The 16,992-nt window shown below is 37.9% G+C and overlaps 1 protein-coding gene across 2 annotated transcripts in view; it reads left to right on the top strand.

Annotated features, from left to right (window-relative positions):
- The first annotated feature begins 6,552 nt into the window (after positions 1-6,552).
- LOC117400297 (cullin-1-like) overlaps positions 6,553-16,992 on the top strand; it is a 45,065-nt gene continuing 34,625 nt past the window's right edge. The window contains exon 1 of one of the 2 annotated variants that reach the window (XM_059023048.1): positions 6,553-6,872. The gene's annotated coding sequence lies outside the window, so the exon portion shown is untranslated. The remainder of the gene's footprint in view (positions 6,873-16,992) is intronic. The other variant, XM_059023049.1, reaches the window with a different exon arrangement.

Raw genomic sequence — 16,992 nt, 5'->3', positions numbered from 1 at the left:
AAGGGCAACAACTCAGGTAAGACAACTATTAAATGTAGTTATCTTAATGCTAGAAGTCTCAGAAACAAAATGTTAGAACTTGAAGCTACTGCACTAACAAGTAACTACGATGTGATAGGTGTTACAGAAACTTAGTTGTCTGAGAGTGATGGAGACGAATATAATATTAGTGGGTACACACTGTATAGGAAAGACAGGCAGGACAGAAGAGGTGGAGGGGTAGCGCTATACATGAGAAATAGACTTGAAGCCCAGGTGTTAAATCAGGACAAAGAAAACAATGCAGAATCAATATGGGTCAGAATAATGGACACAAATTCAAAGGGCATAATAATAGGAGCATGCTATAGACCACCAAATTCAGATGCTGAACAAAATAATCTGATATATAATGACATTCGAAATGCATGTAGAAAAGGAGAAGCCATACTAATGGGGGATTTCAACTTCCCCCATATAAAATGGGAGAACCCGATGGGGGGCACGACGGACGAAATTGAAATGGTGGAAATGACAAATGACTGCTTCCTAACGCAATTTGTCAAGGCACCGACTAGAGGGGAGGCATGCCTTGATTTGGTCTTTTCAAATAATGAAGACAGAATAACTAAAATAGAGATCAGAGAGCCATTGGCAAACTCAGACCACAACATGGTCTCATTTGAAGTATTTTTTAAAACCCCAAAAGTAATGACTAAAGCTAAGGTTTACAATTTTAGAAAAGCAAACTATGAAGGTATGAAACAGAGACTAACAGAAGTAGATAGGAGTAAAATAGAGAAAACATCCACAGAAAAAGGATGGCTGTTTTTTAAAAATGTAGTATTAGAGGCGCAAAACAATTACATCCCAAAAGTAGACAAATCTAAATCTAAAACAAAATGGCCAAAATGGTTTAATAAATCAATTAAAAAAAATATTCAGCAAAAAAAGGCACTTTACAGATCGTTTAAAAGGGACCAAAAACAAAGTACACAGAAAGAGTACTTGGAACTGCAAACACAAGTCAAAAAGGAAGTTAGAAAGGCCAAGAGAGAGATAGAAATCAATATTGCTAAGGGGGCGAAAACCAATTCCAAAATGTTTTTCCAATATTATAACAGCAAGAGAACATTCAAAGAGGAGGTTAAATGTCTAAGAGACACAAATGGCAAAATCATAGATGAAGAAAAGAAAATAGCAAATATATTAAATGATTACTTTTCACAGGTTTTTACAAAGGAGGACACGGACAACATGCCCCACATGTCGACCTGTTCCTATCCAATTTTAAATAACTTTAGCATAACAGAGGCAGAAGTGTTAAAGGGACTAGGAGATCTTAAAATAAACAAATCCCCTGGGCCAGATGAGATCCTCCCAATAGTACTCAAAGAAATGAAAGAAGTTATTTACAAACCGCTAACCAAGATCATGCAACAGTCTCTTGACACAGGGGTTGTACCGACAGACTGGAAAATAGCAAACGTAATACCGATCCACAAAAAGGGAGACAAAACTGAACCAGGTAACTACAGACCAATAAGCCTGACTTCTATTATATGTAAACTTATGGAAACTATAATAAGATCCAAAATGGAAAATTACCTATATGGTAACAATATCCTGGGAGACAGTCAGCATGGTTTTAGGAAAGGGAGATCGTGTCTAACTAACCTACTTGACTTTTTTGAGGATGCAACATTGAAAATGGATAATTGCAAAGCATACGACATCGTTTATTTAGATTTCCAGAAAGCTTTTGACAAAGTCCTGCATAAAAGATTAATTCTCAAACTGAACGCAGTAGGGATTCAAGGAAATGCATGCACATGTATTAGGATGTGGTTAACATGTAGAAAACAGAAAGTACTGATTAGAGGAGAAACCTCAAAATGGAGTGAGGTAACCAGTGGTGTACCACAGGGATCAGTATTAGGTCCTCTGCTATTCCTAATCTACATTAATGATTTACATTCTGGTATAGTAAGCAAACTCGTTAAATTTGCAGACGACACAAAAATAGGAGGAGTGGCAAACACTGTTGCAGCAGCAAAGGTCATTCAAAATGATCTAGACAGCATTCAGAACTGGGCAGACATATGGCAAATGAAATTTAATAGAGAAAAGTGTAAAGTATTGCATGCAGGCAATAAAAAATGTGCATTATAAATATCATATGGGGGATACTGAAATTGAAGAAGGGAACTATGAAAAAGATATAGGAGTTTATGTTGACTCAGAAATGTCTTCATCTAGACAATGTGGGGAAGCTATAAAAAAAGGCCAACAAGATGCTGGGATATATTGTGAGAAGTGTTGAATTTAAATCAAGGGAAGTAATGTTAAAACTTTACAATGCATTAGTAAGACCTCACCTAGACTATTGTGTTCAGTTCTGGTCACCTCGTTAAAAAAAGGATATTACTGCTGTAGAAAGAGTGCAAAGAAGAGCAACCAGAATTATCCCAGGTTTAAAAGGCATGTCATATGCAGACAGGCTAAAAGCATTGAATCTATTCAGTCTTGAACAAAGAAGACTACGCGGCAATCTGATTCAAACATTCAAAATCCTAAAAGGTATAGACAATGTCGACCCAGAGGACTTCTTTGACCTGAAAAAAGAAACAAGGACCAGAGGTCACAAATGGAGTTTAGATAAAGGGGCATTCAAAAAAGAAAATAGGAGGCACTTTTTTACACAGAGAATTGTGAGGGTCTGGAACCAACTCCCCAGTAATGTTGTTGAAGCTGACACCCTGGAATCCTTCAAGAAGCTGCTTGATGAGATTCTGGGATCAATAAGCTACTAACAACCAAACGAGCAAGATGGGCTGAATGGCCTCCTCTCGTTTGTAAACTTTCTTATGTTCTTATGTTCTTATGCCCCCCCCCCCCCCCGGGTGCTGGATGCTCGTGCTCCCCCCTTCTGGTCGCTGGACGCTCGTGCTCCCCCCTTCTGGGCACTGTGTGTGCCCATATTCATCACAGCCGGGGCACCACTCTGCTGCGAGGTGCTTCAAGTCCTCCCAGTCTTCATCCCAGGCCTCGTTTTCCCATCCCTGCCAAATACACATGCGGAATGTGGCTGGGTCTTGATTGGATAATTGATCATCAATCAATCTCAGAAACTTATTCTAAATCATGTAAAGACCAAGTCATTCAAATTTATAAAGAGGTTTTCCAGATATATTCAAAAATGTAAAGTGTGTCATATACATAAATTACATTAATAAGACGTTTGACTCAAAGGTTTTATTAACCTGAATAAATAAAATCTACTAAATGCCTTGAATAAGACCCTGTGTACTTGACCAGAATGGTGTGACTGAATATGTAAATAGAGTTTATATTGGTCCACCACATCACAGCAGCCAGCTCTCCAGTCTCCCACATACTTTCTTACAGTCTGTGATAAATGATGACAAGCATGACCAGCAAATTGCTAGCTGGCTATCTAGGTGTTAGTAGTAAGTGACTCTGTGAAGTATTTTTACTCGTCTGTCATCAATGACTTCTCTGAGGTAATGTGATTAAGTACACAAGCAGGGTAAATTAAACAGATTATAATACTGGCACACAGCGAGTACCTGATTGCAGTTCATTATCATTATGGTTTTTTTTTATTATTATTTATTTTATATCTCTTCCATCCTTCTATTAAAAATATTATTTTCAATGCAATAGTTACTGTTATCTTTATACAGAGAAACCGCCTATTGTTAAAAAAAGAAGGGAAATAGGGGACTTGATTGAAGTCTTTAAAATCATAAATGGTATTGATAAATTGAACCCAATACACTAGTTAAAGTTTAGCACAGAGAGAAGAACAAGGAGGCATACATGGACGCGGAAGCACTTTTTTACAGCTATAAATGCATGGAATAGCCTGCCAGGTGACATAGTAAGATCTAAAACACTCGGAACATTAAAAAAAAAAAAAAGACTAGGTTCTGTGCTTTTAAATTTGATCCCCCCAGTAGGGGAGAAAGGTGTGCTAAAATGGGATGAGCCTTGATTGGCCAAATGGCCTTTTCTCGTTCCCAAACTTTTCTTATATTCTTACCTTCCCTGTAAAGATCCAGATCAAACTGTCAGTGCCCGAAGAGGAAATATGAAAGATGTTTTTCAACCAAAAATAACTGTGGTACCCAATGGAAAAGAACAAGAGATGTTTTAAGGTCATAACTCTGGGTGCTTACTTTGAAACACGGTGCATGGTAATTGTGCAGGGAAATAAACCACTACTGGCCTGGTATGATACACTACTGCCATGTCATAATCAGAAAGGGATACCCCGCCCCAGCAATCCAAAGGGGTGCCCCTATGTCTCTCTGTGAGGGTGCTAGAAGGACCTGGATATGCCTGCGAGAGTCAGGCGACTACCATGATACTGAGCTGTCCACTGTCACCACAGTCTGGGATACGCTGTTGTGGCTTGCAATCTCTCCACTCCCAGGTGGCGTGCGTGGGAGCTGGTCTGCAGGGTTGTCACGGATGGGATCCCATAGACCACCATTGGTGCATCTCTGCACCAGTGGTGACCCCTTGTCAAGAGATTCAAGGGACACACCTGGACTAAAAAGAAGGGACGGGAGCCAGGGGCGGGAAATTGTGTTACAAATTTGTAATGTTGGCGGGCGGGCTGTGGGGCATTTAAAGGGAGCCTGCGCGCTCTTTGGGGCAGAGTGAAGGCTATATTTGCATCCTGAGCCATTCGAAAAAAAAAGGCATAATACCACTGTAGCGACGTCAAAAAGTGATAATTCCTCTAGAGGAAAATGTACTTGAACTTTGACCCATTCGACTCCTCGAGACCATCACTTTCAATTAAAACACAAAATGTCTCGTTTTCAATCACTCAACAACACCCACAGTACAGATCAACAAAATGAGAATATGTTAAAAAAAAAATAATAATAATTATGTAAAGCTGGTACATTCGTATCTCAGAGAAACTGGAGAGGAATGGGAAATTAAAACAAGGTAAAGGCAATCATCCAAATAAAGCTGAAGCACTAACGGATAACGACACAGAACGTCTGTACAGCACTGAAACACTATGTTTAAAAAAACCCAACTGTACTGCTGAACCTCATCTTCTTTAATATTTGCATCACAAGGGTATCCATGTATTATAAAAAAAAATAATGGAAATTCCTTGGCCTGTGATTGGTTAAAACCTCATCATAGGAGCAAAAATTGATTGAACTATTGCGCTAACATCCTTACACCACTGGGCAATGGTCTCCCTCTAACATGTGATTGGTTTACATCATTGTCAGTCCCACCCCTTTTTAACAGAAAATGAATTACAAAACATAATACAAAAGAAAGATGCTCCAAACACTAAAATGCTGATTAAAACATCTGTTTTCTGACTTTCTGAAATTCAAACAAATTCAACTCAACGTTGTAAACAAAAATGACAGCCAGGATATAAACTGGATTATGCAGCAGTCAGCAAACCAGATGGTGAGCTGTACACCAAAAAAACTTTGATAACTATGCGGTATGAACTTCAATTTTTTTAAAATGTATTTATGTTATTTATTTACTTATGCTGTATTGGCTATATTTAAGCAAAATATATAAAGTCATATTTACTATTCAACCTTGTCTCACTTATTTTCTTGACTGATTCATATATTAAATATGTACTGCAGACTCATAGTGGAAAATGAAATGCCCCTCGGGAAGACTAATATTACCTCCAGGGTTTCGGGCATTATAGCCCCCTGTCGGTAACAATAGTCTTCCCTCAGGGCAATAACTTTCCACTATGGCCCTCCTCTCCAGTCCATATGTGGAAGAATGCAGTCACCAAGAACAGAGAGAGAGAGAGAGAGAGAGAGAGAGAGAGAGAGAGAGAGAGAGAGAGAGAGAGAGAGATCAAAGGCCATTTATCATAAAATGCTGGGAAAATAAAACTACTGTATTTACAGACAGGTCATGGCTTTGACACCCTACAGGACATGCTAGCTGAGAGAATAAACGCTTGTTGTGGTCACGTATGCTTTGACAAAGACAAAGTATAGGGGCTTAATAGCTAAACATGTATCTTGTTATTGTCATGTAACACTACGTCTGAAATTACAGGATATCTTCGTCAAAATGTGGCATTAATCAAATATCCACATTATATTATAGTCTAGTTAGTATTGGTGTAAGCCTCACAGCTTCCAGCTCTGCCCAAGCAGGCAAGCAAGCGCGATAAGACAGCCTGCACAACAAGATGGACCATGTTGCTATGCCGACTAAAACCATACATGCAAATCGTAAAAGCCAGTATACGGCAGCCTGAGGAGTTTATATGGGGTTTACTTCTCTTTAGCGACGGCTTGGCAGCTACAGAGGAATATGTCATCTCTTTATTCAGGTTTATAAATTACGTATTGTGGTACAAACAAACACCGGTGGAAAATATATAATTTGACAGAGAAATACAATACATAAAAGACACAAACACGCATTCTGCTAAGCATAACACAATGGAAATACAAAATCCACAACATGTAGAAAGAGCATTGTGACGTTGGTTCCACGGCTTCGTAGTATTCGGCTGCACTGATGGTGCTGAAGTAGGAACCCCTTATCATTTCGTTGCATGTTGTATAGAGGGTCAGGTTTCCCTGAACACTTTCTGGCGTCGTACTTTTTATTATTATTATTTTTTACCGCAGCAGCAACGGCGGCGGTAGAGTACGGCGCGCCACTTACAGCAAGCGAGGGAGCGAGCAAGCAAGCAAGCAAGCAAGCAAGCGAGGGACAGAGAGAGGGGTTAAGGGTTTTATAGGAAGCGGAATCGCAATCGAGTCAAGCACCGAGTGAAAACAAAATCAAAATAACCGAATTTGAAACGCTTTCCGTGATTTGGTGAGGGGCAGGTGATGGTAAGACATCTATTTTACAGTTCGTATTTCCGTGTTGTACTTTTGGTGTGTTTAGTGTGAGATGTGTGAATAATCCTGACTCACTGAGTGGAAGAGGAGGAGGAGGAGGCCATGTTGTGATCTATAGAAATATAAAGGCTCCTTCTATCACAGGCCTCAAAATGCAAAAAGACATGATGTACTTATAACACAGTAGGCAACAAATGCTATTATCAATGTGACGTAAATATTTTTTTTTCCTGTTGCTTGTGAAAACGTAGATGATTGGAGGTGTTTTAGTTTTTAACAACGTTATGACGTGAAAAAGTTATTGTAGCGTTTCTTTACTGTACCCAAAACGTTGTGATGTGTGTTGTACAGAAAATTTTAAATCATGACTCTTGTCATACGCACATAGAATCTAATTTCCATTAAGGAAACCCACTTCTACTAAAACGTCCGTGCCCCCCCCCCCCCCCCCCCCCCCGGGAAATACTGTTGTGTTTAATACCAAATAAGGCCCTGATTATTGGATAAAAAGAAAAGCAAAAAAATAAAACACTAATGCTAGTTAAATTGACGTTTGAAACGCATTTGTTTTTTTTTTATATGGTTTTATTATGTCCCATTGTGCAATATATTGGTACATAGCAACTACAAAGAAATCCGACAATTCCCTGCTGTGGGCATTGCTTATGGGTTCATAGTGCCTAAAATATTAACAGTACAATTATTTCCCATTTATTATTGTTTTGCTATATCAGCATTTATGGATCTAGCTTTTTGATTGAGCTATCAGTAAGATATTTCTTTACAACACCTGCTAATCAGCACGATTTCTGATGTTTTGATTGATCACTGACGCAGCTTAATATTTACCTGAAATATCTACAGAATTCTGAATTTATGTATCCTGTCTAATTTATGTGGTAATCGGTACTAAACCAAATTTAGGCAGCATGGTATTATTTAACGTCTTGTGACCCACTTCTATCTAATTTCAGTAAGTACTGTATGTGTTACATGTATATTACCTCTGGTACTATAGCTGTGATGTCATTGTGGGACTGCACTTCACATAGTTTCTATCCTGAAATGTATTCCCCAAACTTTTTTTTTTCTGTAAACTAGATTTCCTAACTTACTAATATTGTGTTACAACTTGATACATAAAATATGCTGACACGTGTTAAAATTTCAGATCGTTATTATTGTTTTTAGTTTAAATTTTAGCTTATAGTTTATGATTGTGTAATGAAAAAAAAAATCAGTTTGCAAAAAAAACAGTTGCAAAGTAGTAAATGATACAAAGACCTTCATGTGATAGCAGTAGTTTATTGTCAAGGGAGCTAGGAATGGCTTAAAGTTAATTTGGTCTAATATGCTGCAAGATTGTGTAGAACAATGTCTTTTTGACTGGAATACTTGGATACTTTTACACAGTGTTGAAGGAGCTCTTCTGTGTTGATGCTAAGACAACAGGCATGTGTTGGAGTGTTAGGAAGCTGAATGACACAGCAGTATATAATACATTGCAGCAGGTAATAGTCAGGGGTTTTATGCTTGTAGCTTCCTCTAGTTGTTACTGTTTGACAATACAAATTTATTTCTGTAGTATTTCGCAGTTCATGTAGTTATTTTATGTGGCTTGAACATATCTGCTCTGAAAGTGTTTCCTGTAGTTATCAGTTTACTCCCAGTTTTGCTTCCTGTGCTATAGACCACGAGATTCACCATTTACAAGTGTCTGAAGTAACAATTGTTAAGTTGCTTTGGTCGCATACCTAAGTGGGGGTCAAGTCTTGAAGATATAATTAATTACCTGCTATCACTGTAAGTAGTAGGCTAGCAGGAGGATGCCTATTTGGCACACAGCAAGGGCAGTGGAGCTTGTCTGTACACTTCAGGTACCTTTATTAAGTTAGAATGCCAAATTCTAAACTAAACTAAACCAGGAAAGAAATAATGAAGTATGCTGTAGTTATTCAATTTTAAAGTGCGATTAAGACTTCTTTCCCAGAGTCGTATAGCATGCTGCAATTCATTAGCTGACACAGTTACAGCTGCTAGGATACTGTATTAGACACCTGTTGATGACTCTGACAATTGGTCATGCTGCCTAAACTTGTTTTTGTTGACCTCTTTGCATATGTGTTCTTCTGTGGCATTGGCAATATGATCACTTTAGTTTTGTCCTGTACACTGCATAGCTCATGTAAGGTTATTTCAGAAACGACTGAGTCAATCTGAACTCGGACTCCCAATGTGAACGAGGCTTGGCTTATATTTTGGTGTTCATGACATGTGTTCAGACTTCCCTTTATCATTTGACCCTCCAGTGACACTTCGGCGCACTGTGATGGTGCACTCCTCAACTAGCTTAGTTTGTTGCTGTTTGAGAAATCAAATTACCACCAGCCAAGGAATGAAGGCATGGTTTATTCTTGACTCCTAGGTATACCTTATGGACTCATTGCATGTTGCAAGACGGTATAAATATTGTTACACAATAAACTTGTCTTGAAAACTAAGACTGTGATTTATATTTTTAAACATTTTTTTATATACACCCCCTTGAACTTTTTTCACATTTTGTTGTGTCAGTGCCTCAGAATTTCATGCATTTAAATGAGGATTTTTTTTTCCACTTATCTACACACCATACTCCCCATTGTTAAGGGGAAAAAAGTTATATATTAAAAATGCAAAACTGAAAGATCATAATTGGATAAGTCTCCACCCCCTGAGTTAATACTTGGTGGAAGCACCTTTGGCAGCAATTACAGCTATGAGTCTGTTGGGATAGGTCTCTACCAACTTTGCACACCTAGATTTGGCAATATTTGACCATGCTTCTTTACAAAACTGTTAAGGCTCTGTCAAGTTCCTTGGGGAGCGTTGATGGACAGCAATCTTCAAGTCATGCCACAAATTTTCGATTGGATTTAGGGCCACTCAAGGACATTTACCTTTTTGTTCCTTAGCCACTCCAGTGTAGCTTTGGCTGTGTGCTTTGGGTCGTTGTCATGCTGAGAGGTGAACTTCCGTCCCAGTTTCAGCTTTCTTGCAGAGGGCAGCAGGTTTTCCTTAAGGACTTCTCTGTACTTTGATCCATTCATTTTCCCTTCTATCCTGACAAGTGCCCCAGTCCCTGCCGATGAGAAACATCTGCATAACATGATGCTGCCACCACCATGCTTCACAGTAGGGATGGTGTTCTTTGGGTGATGCGCTGTGTTGGGTTTGCGCCAAACATAACCCTTTGCATTGAGGCCAAAAAGTTCCATTTTAGTTTCGTTAGACCACAATACATTTTGCCACATGACTACAGAATCTCCTGGTTGTTTTTTTTGCATACTTGAAACAGGATTCAAGATGGGCTTTCTTGAGTAATGGCTTCCTTCTTGCCACCCTACCATACAGGCCAGATTTGTGGAGTGCTTGGGATATTGTTGTCACATGTACACTTTGACCAGTCTTGGCCATAAAAGCCTGTAGCTCTTGCAAAGTTGCCATTGGCCTCTTGGTAGCCTCTGATCAGTCTCCTTCTTGCTCGGTCATCCAGTTTGGAGGAACGGCCTGATCTAGGCATGGTCTTGGTGGTGCCATACACCTTCCACTTCTTAATAAACGTCTTGACCGTGCTCCAAGGGATATTCAAGGCCTTTGATATTTTTTTATACCCATCCCCTGATCTGTGCCTTTCAACAACTTTGTCCCGAGTTGTTTTGAAAGCGCCTTGGTGCTCATGGTTGAGTCTTTGCTTTGAAATGCACTACCCAGCAGAGGGAACCTACTGGAACTGTTGAATTTATCCTGAAATCATGTGAATCACTACAATTTAACACAGATGAAGGCCACTTAACTTGGTGTGTGATTTTGAAGGCGATTGGTTACACCTGAGCTAATTTAGGATTGCTATTACAAGGGGGGTGGACACTTATCCAACCAAGCTATTTCAGTTTTTATTTTTAATTAATTTTCCACAAGTTTCTCGACTATTTTTTTCACTTGGAGGTTATGGGGTAGGATATGTAGATTAATAAAAAAATAAAAAAAATAATGCATTTTAATTCCTGGCAACAAAAGGTGAACATTTTGAAAGGAGGTGTAGACTTTCTATAGGCACTGTGTGTGTATATATATATATATATATATATATATATATATATATATATATATATATATATGGAGAATAATCTCTTTTCCAGTTTCATAAAATGGCAAATGAAATACACAGTAATATTAAGGTGGACCTTCGATGGACAAGGAAAGAAATAGAATTTTTAGATACCATAGTAAAACTTGAAGAAGGTTCAATTGAGACTGACCTCTTCTGTAAACCTACTGACATGCACCAGTATTTACACATGTCCTCTGCACATCCGATACACACTAAAAGGGCAATCCCAAAGGGTCTAGGAATAAGAATACGAAGAATATGCTCAAAAGAAAGTGACTATGTAAAACAAAGAAATGTATTAAAAACAAATCTTAAAAAAAGAGGATACAAAGAAAGAATTATAGAGACGGAGTTAAGAAAAGTGGATAAACTAAAAAGAGATGATCTACTAGATTATAAAAATAGAGATAAAAAGGTCAAAAGAGTCCCATTAATAATGACTTACTCTAAACTTTTGCCCAATATTTCTAAGATAGTTTGGAAACACTTGCGGTATAAGTATTTCTTAAGGCCCCAGTTGTAGCATTCAAAAGAGAAGCTAATTTAGGTGATATTTTAGTTCACAGTAAACATAAAAGAATAATTGACAAAATAGGTTCTACGAACATATGCACTAGTAGATGTAAAGTGTGTAAATACATAGACAAACGTAAAAATATAATTAAACATAAGAACACCACATATCCACTAAAAACTAATACCTACTGTAAAAATAGCAATGTTGTTTATGGAATAGCCTGTGAAAAATGTGATGAAATCAAATATGTTGGAGAGACTGGAACTACTTTATATAAAAGAATTCAGAACCACCTTTCATTAATTAGAAATAAAAAAATGAATGAACCAATAGTACAGCACTTCACCAGTCAGGGACATGACATAAATGATGTAAAGTTTGTAGTATTAGAACAGCTCAAATTAGACAATGCGACATATAGAAGAATAAAAGAAAGTAAATGTATAAATAGACTGAACACGATTATGCCAGCGGGACTCAACAGAAAAGAATGAACTAATTAACTTCAATAAATATATAACATTTAAATAAATAAACAAAATTCATTCAAAAGTTGTGCATGCTGATGCGCTGGGGAGGCCAAATCTAGACTGATCCTCAAAGCCAGCATTGCATGATATAATAAAAATATAAGTTTATATAAAGTAGTGTTAATTAGAATTAATACAGATTCAAAGATAGAAGTAAAAATGATGTCACAATATATAGAACACCATTACATCATGTAAGAATAAATCATGAATTTGAATGTAAACAATAACAAGTAGTTGTCATGCCGTCAAAAACCTATAAATACCTCCAATGTCTGGATTCAAACACAGGCTCCCTTGAGAAAGATATGTACAACATAACGAAACGTTGGGCAGCTGGCTCTTTGAGCTGAATATATATATATATATATATATATAATCTCTATATAAAATGAAAAGATCATTTTCATAGTGAGACTACACAGGTTTTCTTCCTAATAGAGCTGCACAAAACGATTATTTTTATCGCTGTCTACAGGTGAGGGTCATTGGTGTTGATTGGGCTAATTTAGCATTTAATGTGAAGCAACTGAAGAAACAGCTGTTTGCATTTGTGTGGATTGCTTAATCATTTCCTCCAGATGTAAAATTGAATGTGCACATCAGGTACCACATAATTTTAAGTGCTGTTTTTACACCTGAAATTGCTATAAAATACTATTATAAAGAAAATAAAACATAAATTAATGATTATATGGGTCATTCCATACCAACTCAACCAGAGCCGTTGCCCGACCATCTTGCATTTTGCTAGAAAAATTCACCTGGGGGTTTTCAGGCCAGCTGAGCTCATAAATGCTCATTTTCTTTTTTTTTTTTTTTCTTAATTTTTCCTTCGAGCTGTGACCTGGCAAAGGTCAACCTAAAGTGAAAAAGTGACCCTGACCTGAAAAATCATTCTGGGCTCAACTTAGACGCTAGCATCATATGTAGCACCTCGTTTGGCAATTTGCCAGACGAGGGGTAACTGACGAGTTTTATTTGAACTTCAGCCTAACCCTTTACCCTGTAGGGGATGTGGGTCCTAAAATGGGACCACTCTTCCAAATGTTGTGTTGGTATATTGTAGGTTTAATTACAGTACTGTATTTCATTACCTTAACTGTAGGTGTTAAAGTTTTACTGAATTGCATTATTTTAATTATTTGTAAAACTTTGTAAATGTGTATGCTTAATGTGATGGAATAGGTTGCTAGCTATATATCATCAGTAGGTACTTGTGTACTAAGTGCAGATGAACCCATCTTATATCACCTCGCTTAGTATACCCTGTTTATTATCACAGTTTTTCAAAAACCACTTGCCATGCACCATTGGTTCTTTGAGAAATTACCGCTCTTAATATCTCACAAACCCAGTTATTGTCAGCCTGTCAATTGCTGCGTGGCCGGGCTTTACTAAGTAACCACAGGATATAATTAATTTCCAACGAAACTAACAACCAATAATCATCTTGGCTGATAAACTTAACATTTTGTGCAGCCGGTCAAATGCTGCGTGGGCAGTCTTAACGGAAAACAGTTACAAAACACAACATTTTTCTTCTTTTAACAGTCAGTCATACAAATGCACACAAAAAAACACCAAGTGCAACGCCTAAATTGCTAGCTGTCATCAGTTGACAATTCATATCTTTAATTTAGATAGTGACACAAACTGTTTCCTTCCAGTTAATGACATTTGTCCTGTAGTAAACTATATGTATTTGTTTAAATGTAAAGAACAACTAAATGTACACTATTAAAACACTGCTCTTTAATTCACTGTTAGTTATCTTTCTTTTTCTTCTCGCACTTGTAATGTGTTGTCATAGGCAAACATGAAACTCGGTTTATGTAATAACCCGCTATATATCACGAATTCTGCCTTCACGACAATCAGGATATAAAGCGAGTTCATCTGTACTTGTGTGTGTTAACTTTATTCTATACATTATTAAAGGTACAGTAATTGTTATTAATACCTGTTCAATTATCCATACAAATCGATTAAGCAAACTAGTATCAGTCCCAATTAGTTTGGATAATTGACTCTCTACTGTCTACATTCACGCTAGCCACTCGCCACATTGCCACAAGCGAAAGCTTTTTCTTTGTAGCTAAACTAATTTTCGCCTTGTTCGCCACAGTGGCGAAACCATTAAAACCGGGTGTAAATCAGACCAGCCAGCATGATTTTTTATAAACTTCGCCCAATGAAATCACTCCAGCTTGTTCACGTAACATAACCATAGCAACGCTGTACGGGAGGTGTGTAAATAACTTTATCATGCCGTCGAAATGGTGAAAGTTACAGAAATGTTTTTAAAACACAAAATAAAGCACAGAACTTCACAAAACACACAGCTTATTTTTACAGTAGGTCCCTATCGCCGTTGCTTAATCATAGGCGGGGGGTGAACGGAGGATTAATAAGGTTAGTGAATATTTATTTAACCATATAAACTACTGGTGCACAGTCAGTACACCCTCGATAAGTAACTTGGGATCCAAGCGAAAGAACAATCAAAACAAACAATAAACTGCTAGAGTAAGCTATAAGCTATAGTATGAAGTCGCCTTGGATAAAGGCATTAGCTAAATGTATTATACGACAAGCCCTATTTTTATTCTTCATATGATGCAATGAAAAAAAAAAAAAAAAACTTTTGTGTTTCGTGTTTTGGTAGCACATGCTGCATGCTAGTTATACATAAACAAATAATGACTATGCAACAGTTGATTTTTTTTCATACGGTAGTAAATTTAGCATTTATTAAAAAAATCAAAGTAGTAGCATTCAGATAGCCTACTGCAAATGTGTTGGTAGAGTGGGGTCTGTCATTAAAATATCTAGCTAAGTTACATGCTTAAAATAAAACACACATTTTGTCTTGCTGAAATAAACATATTAAAACCTATTCATATTTTTAAGTATGAACATTTTATACTGTAGAAACAAGTGCCTTTACAATTCCTGTACAGTTGTTATTGTTTTAGCCCGGTGAACTTGTAAAGGACAGACAAGTACATTACCTATTCTACCAGTGACAGTGTGTTGTTGTGTGTGTCATTAGGGTTGCATTGGAAACTGAAAAGGGAAGGAAAGCAATGGAAAGAGCAGTTGTTTAGTTGTATTAGTAAGTTATTAACATTTGAAATCGTTATACTTTTTTGTATTGTGTAGGTCAACAAAAATACTTTTTACAGTTATTTTTAACCTTAGACGTGGCTTAAGTTTTTCCAGTGTGGCTAAAAAATGTTGAGTTGTTTTATCCACAGTGGCTAACGAAATAAAATCCTTAGAGGGAATGTAGACTGTGTATATGTATACATAGGAAGCTGTATGGTCCAGTGGTTAAAGAAAAGGGCTTGTAACCAGGAGGTCCCCGGTTCAAATTCTGGCTCACTCGCTGTGTGACCTTGAGCAAGTCACTTAACCTCCTTTTGCTCTGTCTTTCATGTGAGACATTGTTGTAAGTGACTCTGCAGCTGATGCATAGTTCACACACCCTAGTTTCTGTATGTTGCCTTGGATAAAGGCGTCTGCTAAATAAACAAATAACAAAAATAAATATATATATACAGTACTGTGCAAAAGTTTTAGGCAGGTGTGAAAAAATGCTGTAAAGTAAGAATGCTTTCAAAAATATACATGTTAATAGATTATATTTATCAATTAACTAAATGCAAAGTGAGTGAACAGAAGAAAAATCTAAATCAAATCCATATTTGGTGTGACCACCCTTTGCCTTCAAAACAGCATCAGTTCTTCTAGGTACACTTGCACAAAGTCAGGGATTTTGTAGGCATATAGTCAGGTGTATGATTAAACAATTATACCAAACAGGTGCTAATGATCATCAATTCAATAAGTAGGTTGAAACACAATAATTAACTGAAACAGAAACAGCTGTGTAGGAGGAATAAAACTGGGTGAGGAACAGCCAAACTCAGCTAACAAGGTGAGGTTGCTGAAGACAGTTTACTGTCAAAAGTCATACACCATGGCAAGACTGAGCACAGCAACAAGACACAAGGTAGTTATACTGCATCAGCAAGGTCTCTCCAAGGCAGAAATTTCAAGGCAGACAGGGGTTTCCAGATGTGTTGTCCAAGCTCTTTTGAAGAAGCACAAAGAAACGGGGCAAAGTTGAGGACCGTAGACGCAGTGGTCGGCCAAGGAAACTTACTGCAGCAGATGAAAGACACATCATGCTTACTTCCCTTTGCAATCGGAAGATGTCCAGCAGTGCTCAGAATTGGCAGAAAACAGCGGGACCCTGGTACACCCATCTACTGTCCGGAGAAGTCTGGTCAGATGTGGCCTTCATGGAAGACTTGCGGCCAAAAAGCCATACCTCCGACATGGAAACAAGGCCAAGCGACTCAACTATGCACGAAAACACAGGAACTGGGGTGCAGAAAAATGGCAGCAGGTGCTCTGGACTGATGAGTCAAAATTTGAAATAATTGGCTGTAGCAGAAGGCAGTTTGTTTGCCGAAGGACTGGAGAGCGGTACACGAATGAGTGTCTGCAGGAAACAGTGAAGCATGGTGGAGGTTCCTTGTAAGTTTGGGGCTGCATTTCTGCAAATGGAGTTGGGGATTTGGTCAGAATTAATGGTCTCCTCAATGCTGAGAAGTACAGGCAGATACTTATCCATCATGCAATACCATCAGGGAGGCATCTGATTGGCCCCAAATTTATTCTGCAGCATGACAACGACCCCAAACATACAGCGAAAGTCATTAAGAACTATCTTCAGCGTAAAGAAGAACAAGGAGTCCTGGAAGTGATGGTATGGCCCCACAGAGCCCTGATCTCAACATCATCGAGTCTGTCTGGGATTACATGGAGAGAGAGAAGCAACTGAGGCTGCCTAAATCCACAGAAGAACTGTGGTTAGTTCTCCAAGATGTTTGGGCCAAC

The sequence above is a fragment of the Acipenser ruthenus genome, chromosome 4 (genome assembly GCF_902713425.1).
Source record: "Acipenser ruthenus chromosome 4, fAciRut3.2 maternal haplotype, whole genome shotgun sequence".
Taxonomy (NCBI): Eukaryota; Metazoa; Chordata; class Actinopteri; order Acipenseriformes; family Acipenseridae; genus Acipenser; species Acipenser ruthenus.
The sequence above is the reverse complement of the archived record's forward strand: the minus strand, read 5'-3'. Positions and strand labels throughout refer to the sequence as shown.